The following is a 7,752-nucleotide window of genomic DNA, read 5'->3' as shown; positions in this document are numbered from 1 at the left end:
AGCGTTGTGTCCCATGGACGTGTTGAAAACATGTGGAAATAGCTCATTCTACTGGCTGTGGTCTTTAGCCTCTGGCCGAACAATCCTGATGACGCAAAATTACGATATTTGCTTGGAGGCAAAATCTTGAAATTACAATCAATTTAAGTCTTTGAGTGGGCTTTTATTAGCCTGGATGCCAGCCGAACTTCGCCCCGCCCACAACATTGTTAGGTCAGGCAGTTCGGTCTGGCCTTGCTCCATAGAGGAGTAATTATCTCCGAACAGAAACTGTTCAGACCAATGAAATCATCAGGACGGGCTTTAGACGACGACAGACAGATAATCAACAGTAACGTAATCATGCACGTCATCAAAGGGGCTTGGATTATATTTTTTCAAATCCTAAACGGAGAGCTTGTTTGTATATGCATTCACATTCACAATTTCTCTCAGAAATGATGATCATGTTGGGTAAGTACTCTGTGTATCATTAAATTATTTAATTTTTTTACAACACCGGCAAAGATTGTGTATTCCAGCCTGATTCCAGAGCATGTGCAGACAGGGTTGCCAAGTTTTTACAACAAAACCCGCCAACTACTAGCCCTAAACAATAGCTTCTCGGGGGGGTTCTCCGGGGGGAAAATGGTGTTTGGGGAGAAAAAATTGTGTTATTTTGGCAAGGTTGCCTGCTAAAATTCGCACTCATGGGTCTATCTATCACATAATAGTCGCTTCAACCCGCGGACATAGAAGACAACCCGCGGGGAAAGAACGCGGACTTGGCAACACAGTGCAGAACTATATGTTGACATTTGACAATGGTTATTGACAATCATTTGACTCTGATTGGTTGTAGGTCTGTCCAATTGATGTCTTTCCTGGTTCGGTTGAAACACACCTCATAATCACAGCCCAATGGAGCAGTTTCAGACTCATATTCTGACTAGAATTGAGTATGACCACGTCAGGCTAGGCTTTTATAGGATAAATAAATATAATCTGATATACACTAGATCTAAATTTTATCTCTTCAGTCCAGTGCCGTTTCTAGGCATAGGACGACGACGACAACAACATATGAATCTTGCCTAGGGTGCCAGAAAGGCTAGAAACGGCCCTGGTTCAGTCAGATACGAGTAAAAGTTAGAATAGATGATAAAATACTCAATGATGTGCTTAAAATTCCTCAAAACACCTTAAGGAACCTTATGGCAAAACTAAACAATCAATCATGCAGAAAATTCATGTGACCTCATCCCACATAGTTAAAAAAATGTATGTTCATCATTATGAAACAGATAAATTAATTTGGGCTCAAACCACTCCATTCATCTAGCCTAATAATTATATGGGAATAATTGGTTGAAATTTGTTGTTCTGTTTATGAAGAAAGCTTTGGAGAGCTATTAAAATCGCCATGGTGATGATGAATAATTGAAATCAAATCAGTTTCGATTAAAATTGTTTGCATGAGAGAGCAGCACAACATGAACATCAGTATTGTACAGGCACGTATATCACAGAAATGCCATCATTTCTTCTATTTAGAGTAAATTCTGATTCATGTAAAAAGGCCAGTGTGGGATCTTTATTCCCTTGAGGGAGATCGCAGCCCATGTGTAGTTTGTTTCTCCTCCTCTCTTCCACTCAGCAGCGGCAGCGGGGCGGGAATCTCTCCATCAGGTCTTATAGTATGAGCGCAGCGCGTGCGTGCAGTAGCAGCAGTTTATAAACCAGCGCAGCAGGTAAACAACACAACTTTACTTAGGAACAACTACAACAAAAAACGCAGATACGGACAAGGATCTTTTTTTTTGCAACTTTCCTCGCTTTGATCTAATTTTCCCTCAGAGAAAGCAGAGTTTCTTCTGAATCGAGTGGGGGCGTTTATCTCTCACAAAAGGTGAGACATTTTTTATATTGTTTGTGGCAAAAAAAAAAATGTTTTTGAAGATCACGTGATTTGATTGAAATTGGCTCTATTTCAGAAAAAATTGTATTTATTAATTTACTTTAGGCTATGATGATGCTAATATTAAAATCGTTTGGACTGAATTAGGCTACAGCAAGGCTACAAAATATATATATATATATATTTTAAATCAATAGTCTAACTGCCTATCAAGTTTTTTCTTACCTTTTTTATATGCTTTTCTCATTTAGCTTTGCTAAACACTAAGCACTATTAAAACGATGAATTATCAATTATTTTTTATGTAAGTTGTTTTTAGTTTTTATTAAAACATTTCCATAGCATTTATAAGCTATACTCTGTAGCTTCTCCTTGTGCTTGATTGCATCCAGAAGTGCGCTCTTGATGAAATGAGTGACGTTAGGTAAACCCAACATATATTTGAACTGTAAAGTTCTTCATCTGAACTGTACCTGATGTTATAGGGTAGGGGAGACCGGGAATGGTTGTAACATTTTTGACCATTGCGTTCACCTTCAAATTAACGTTCAGCATGTGGTCATTGTTCCTCGTGCCAGCAGAGGACGACACATCTCAGTGTGTCACGTCAGAGAGGTTGGTAAATGGGCACATAAATAGGCTAGCCTATAGTAGGCCTAATGATTATAGATCAAAACAAATTGACAACTGTTTTCTAAAAAAGTGACTGCCTTCTGTGTCAACAAATTACATTCATAGCATGTTGATCTAATGTGTTATGGCTGAAACAGCAGCCAATTGACTATGCCATTGAATATATCAGTTAATACAGCTTAGCATTTCCTATTCTCATTTACACTGACGAAGGCAAAGAGCCGTAACGTTTGTACTTATATGTCCTATTAATAAAGTATTTTAATGCAGACCTTTTTCTATGTTCTATTCTCATTTACAGCATGGGTGGAAAAAGTCTCTCCCCCCCCCCCCCCCCCCAATGGTACTTTGGTAGCATAAGATTTATACAAGAAGTGACAGTATAAAGTATAAAGTATATATCTTCATATATATCAGTATAAATCTTTTTTTTTTCTTCTTTTTTTAAACAAATGTAATATTGCCCACTTCATGCACTACATTTGTGGGTTTTTATGAGGAATAAGGTTAATAATAAGGTTTCCTTTTTTTATTTTTTATAAATAGGTGGCTCATAAAATATGAGCTTTTTATGTAAAATTCCCCCAAAATATCTAAATTTTTAACTTAATTGTTTTGAAGGTTACATAGACAGTGTGCCGTGGATTAGTGGAAGACTGCTGTCATCTACTGAAAACACTTAAAATAAAAATAGTATGAAATCTCAGCTACCAGATAACTTCAGAGCATCACTCAGTGACTCATTTGACATTTCCATATAGGTATACATTAAGCAAAAATAATTCTATAGTTTTTTTATTTAGATTTATTTTTAGACATTATATAATCACTGTGGATAACTCCATCCTTTTTTGTTTTGTTTGTATAGCTAGCAAGTCAACAAAGTCGTCAAGTCTCATGCCATTTAGATGAAGGGGAGAAAATGTTCAGCAAAGTTCATTTTTGAACCACCACAGACACTAACAGTGCATAAGAGTTAAAAAAAGAATAACAAGTAGCTGGTTTTGAAATCAGTTCTTCCTTTTCAGAGCCACAGAGTTACTGAAGGCTGTTTTAGAAAGGCATTCATAATTTAGACAGCTGAGACAGATGCATGTACAGTACCTTACTAAAAAATGAAGCACTGTTTATCCTTGATTACTGCACCTTATCTCAGCATTGCTCAGCTTAGTTATTGAATGTAGAAGAATTTCTTACAGCAAATGGCTTTCTACTTCAGTAGCAACAGTCTTCTTGTCCACAATTCATCAGATGCTGGGCTATCTCCATTGAAATTGACCTTAAACTCAGCACTGAGCTATTGCAGTACTAATGCTCAAAATACCAAGCTAGTTTTCTATAACGGTCTTGCAAATTGACAAAAGAATGATTATCTTGTCATATCTCGCCTCTTGTCCGTATCTGGGGTCTTTATCCCTAATGGATGAGCTATTTAGTGGTTGTGAACACTTGACTGGAAGAGGAAAGCTTGAGAGACTCCACTGCAGCTCACATAAACGCTGTCAGCTCACCTTCAGTATGCTTCATAATCTTGAGAGAGCAGGTTTAAATATATATCAACGCAAATCATAGTCTTTGGCTTGGAAGAGTGGCTCTGAAAAAAAAAAAAAAAAAAAAAGATTTTCACTGTAACATAATTTCATGTAAGGAAAAATTGTGTAAGGGGATTAAATACTAAGCCAGATAAAGCAGTGGAACACAAAGCAGGCGGGTTAGATAGTGAATACTGCTACTTTATTTAGATGCTTTATGCTTCCATTAAATTGCATTAGCACCTCAATGATTTCCATTTCCTCTACATCTGTATCATTATAGCCTAGATTCTAATGATTATTTTGGCTTTTTTTAATAGAGAGAAAATATCTTGTCAAATTGAGAGTAATTTATAGGAGCTGTGACTGGCAGAAATTCACAGTATAAAATATGATGACAGTGTCTTAGGTATTAAAGGGATATCATATTGATGCCTGTATATTTTATAAATGTGTATTCCTGTTATAAATTGTATAAACCAAAGCAGTCTACTACAACTACTAAAGTCTACTTTGTACCTTTAAATATACTACTAATAATACAAGTGGTAAGGTACATTATGTTTTTCACAAGTGACCTATCCATAAAAGGGCTATTACTCATTTATAGATGGTGCACAGGGTCACACAAACACAAAAAACCATCAGGGCAATGCACATGACACTAAATTAATGCAAAAATCATTCAATAAATAACAACAACAACAAAAAATAACTAACTGATAATGCTAATGATAACAAAAATAATAAGAAACAGAACTATTTAAATAAAATATTGTCATATTTTGTATCAGGGTCACACATACTGTCAAAGGTACAGTGGTGTCACTGGGGCAGTATCCTAAGGTATAAAAGCAAAAAGGAACCAATATGTACCTTTAAATAAATGCATGGAAATGTATATGTACATATGCAATTTTTATTAAAAAAAAGTTATAAAGGACAGACTTCAAGGGTATTGCAAATTATTGCTTGTTTCTTAGCTTTTTAATGAGCATTTTAAGTCAGTCCTGCACTTATTCTACTTAATTCAAACAGAAATGTAGCCTTCTGAAAATCACTCTGTTTGTTTTTTTATTGAATAGAGCAATTATTTTTCAAGCTTAAAATATTCATAACATATAATGATTGGCTTAATCAGGTGAGCGTTCTGGCGCAATATGGCTGCCGTCACATCATCCTGGTGGGTGCTGCACATTGGTGGTGGTTTGAGGAGATGCCCCCCTCTACGTAAAGTGCTTTGAGTGCCTAGAAAAGCGCTATAATTATTATTAATTATTATTATTTGTAGACTGTTATAATTTCTTGTTTTTTGAGGTAGCTGATGCAAGCTGCTTTTAAATACATTTTCTCATTCATCCTTGCTGAAGTTGCTGGTTTGTGCCACCAATATGGTTTTATGTGTCTTTTATTGAGAAGCCATTTTTCTCACATCTCAAAGAACAGTCAAGGTGAAGGTGAAAATGACAGTAAATTCATTTGGATTGAACCTTGAATTATAGCCTACATGCCATCTGCCATTTAGAGACCCCATCAGAGTGCCGTTATATGATTAGAGGTCTCTGTCAGAGTAACATGATTCAGTAAGACATTTAATTTCGGACATTATAACTAATAGAACAATTTAAAAAAGCATCTGTAATGTGCTGCCATATGCTTACCCCACATAAGCTTTTACATTTCTCCCGTCTTTAACAAAACATCTGTCAACAAGAGCACATTTACATTAGAAGTATTTTCATCTCTAGAATTATAATGCAGCCATGCTTTTAAACAATAAATTAAGAGGACTGCCTAAGAGGCTCAATAATCCATCTGTCTTATCATATTCATGCATTTTATGTCATATCTTATATGTCACACTTGTTTATCATGCATATGTGACCTCGCCTTAAGCTTTCATGTCAGAGGAAAGGAGCTTGCTTGCCAGAAACATTTAAGATTGTAACCAAGCACAGACTCTTCACCAGTACTCTGTGAATCCAGAACATAATGGAATTTTTCTTACAAGATGTGACTACAGTTTAAATAATTCATAACCTCCCCATTTTAGCCATACAAACCACAGACAACACACAATTTGGCAAGAGAATGAAACATGATTTATACAATTTAAGGCACACTGCATGTTAGTGCATGGCAATGTGCATGAAACTGAGAGTGTATTTGTGCTCACCTTTTAGCTCATTAAATACTGATTATACAGTTCATCCGGAAAGTGTCCACAACGCTTCACTTTTTCCACATTTTGTTATTTTACAGCCTTTTTCCAAAATTGATTAAATTATTTATTTTTACAAAAAATTCTACAAACAATACTTCATAATCACATGTACATAAGTATTGCCTTTGGCATAACACTCAAAATTGAGCTCAAGTGCATTCTGTTTCCACTGATCATCCTTGAAATGTTTCTACAACTTGACTGGAGTCCACCTGTGGAAAATTCAGTTGATTTGGATAGGCACACACCTGTCTATACAGTTAACACAGTTAACAGTGCATGTCAGAGCACAAGCCATTAAGGTCTAAGGGATTGTCTGTAGACCTCTGAGACAGGATTGAGGCACAAATCTGGGGAAGAGTACTGAAAAATGTCTGCAGCATTGAAGTTCCCAGTGAGCGCAGTGGCCTCCATTATCTGTAAATGGAAGTTTGGATCCACCAGGACTCTTCATAGAGCTGACCGCCCGGCCAAACTGTGCAATCGTGGGGAAAAGGGCCTTAGTCAGGGAGGTGACAAAGAACCTGATGGTCACGCTGATAGAGCTCCAGTCTTTCTCTATGGAGAGAGGAGAGCCTGCCAGAAGAACAACCATCATCAAACAAATGTATTGTTTGAATGGCCAGACAGCACATGGCAGCCTGGAGTTTGCCAAAAAGCACCTGAAGGACTGGTCTTCTCTGGTCTGAGGAAACAAAGATTGAACTCTTTGGCCTGAATGAAAAAAGCATCATTTCTGGAGGAAACCAGGTACTGCTTATCACCTGGATAATACCATTCCTACAGTGAATCTTGGTGGTGGCGGCATCATGATGTGGGGATGTTTTTCAGCAGCAGGAAATGGGAGACTAGTCAGGGTTGAGGGAACAATGAATGCAGCAATGTACAGAGACGTCCTTGATGAAAACCTGGTCCAGATCACTCTGGACTTCAGACTGGGACGATGGTTCATCTTCTAAAAGGATAACGACCATAAGCACACAGCCAAGATAACAAAGGAGTGGCAACTCTGTTAATGTCCTTAAGTGGCACTGTCAGTGTCCAGACTTGAACCCAAATGATTATCTCTGGAGAGATCTTAAAATAGCTGTGCACCAACGCTCCCCATCCAAACTGGAGCTTGAGAGGTTCTGCAAAGAAGAATGGGAGAAACGACCCAAAAATGGCTGTGTCAAGCTTGTAGCATCATACTCAAAAAGATTTGAGGCTGTAATTGGTGCCAAAGGGGCTTCAACAAAGTATTGACCAAAGGCTGTGAATACTAATGTATTCTATTTTTAAAAAGAATGTATTGTTTGTATAAATTTGCAAAGATTTCAAATAAACCACTTTCACGTCGTCATTAAGTATGCTTTGTAGAATTTTGAGGAAAATAATTTAATCTATTTTGGAAGAAGGCTGTAATATAACTGTGGAAAAAGTGAAGCACTGTGAATACTTTTCCGGATGCACTGTACCATGTGAGA

At 37.0% G+C, this 7,752-nt stretch overlaps 1 protein-coding gene across 2 annotated transcripts in view; it reads left to right on the top strand.

The window, feature by feature from the left end:
• Positions 1-1,631: 1,631 nt before the first annotated feature.
• LOC137071029 (neuropeptide FF receptor 2) overlaps positions 1,632-7,752 on the top strand; it is a 26,380-nt gene continuing 20,259 nt past the window's right edge. The window contains exon 1 of one of the 2 annotated variants that reach the window (XM_067438672.1): positions 1,632-1,730. The gene's annotated coding sequence lies outside the window, so the exon portion shown is untranslated. Of the gene's footprint in view, positions 1,889-7,752 lie in introns of both variants that reach the window. The other variant, XM_067438671.1, reaches the window with a different exon arrangement.

The sequence above is a fragment of the Pseudorasbora parva genome, chromosome 3, assembly GCF_024679245.1.
Source record: "Pseudorasbora parva isolate DD20220531a chromosome 3, ASM2467924v1, whole genome shotgun sequence".
NCBI lineage: Eukaryota > Metazoa > Chordata > Actinopteri > Cypriniformes > Gobionidae > Pseudorasbora > Pseudorasbora parva.
The sequence above is the reverse complement of the archived record's forward strand: the minus strand, read 5'-3'. Positions and strand labels throughout refer to the sequence as shown.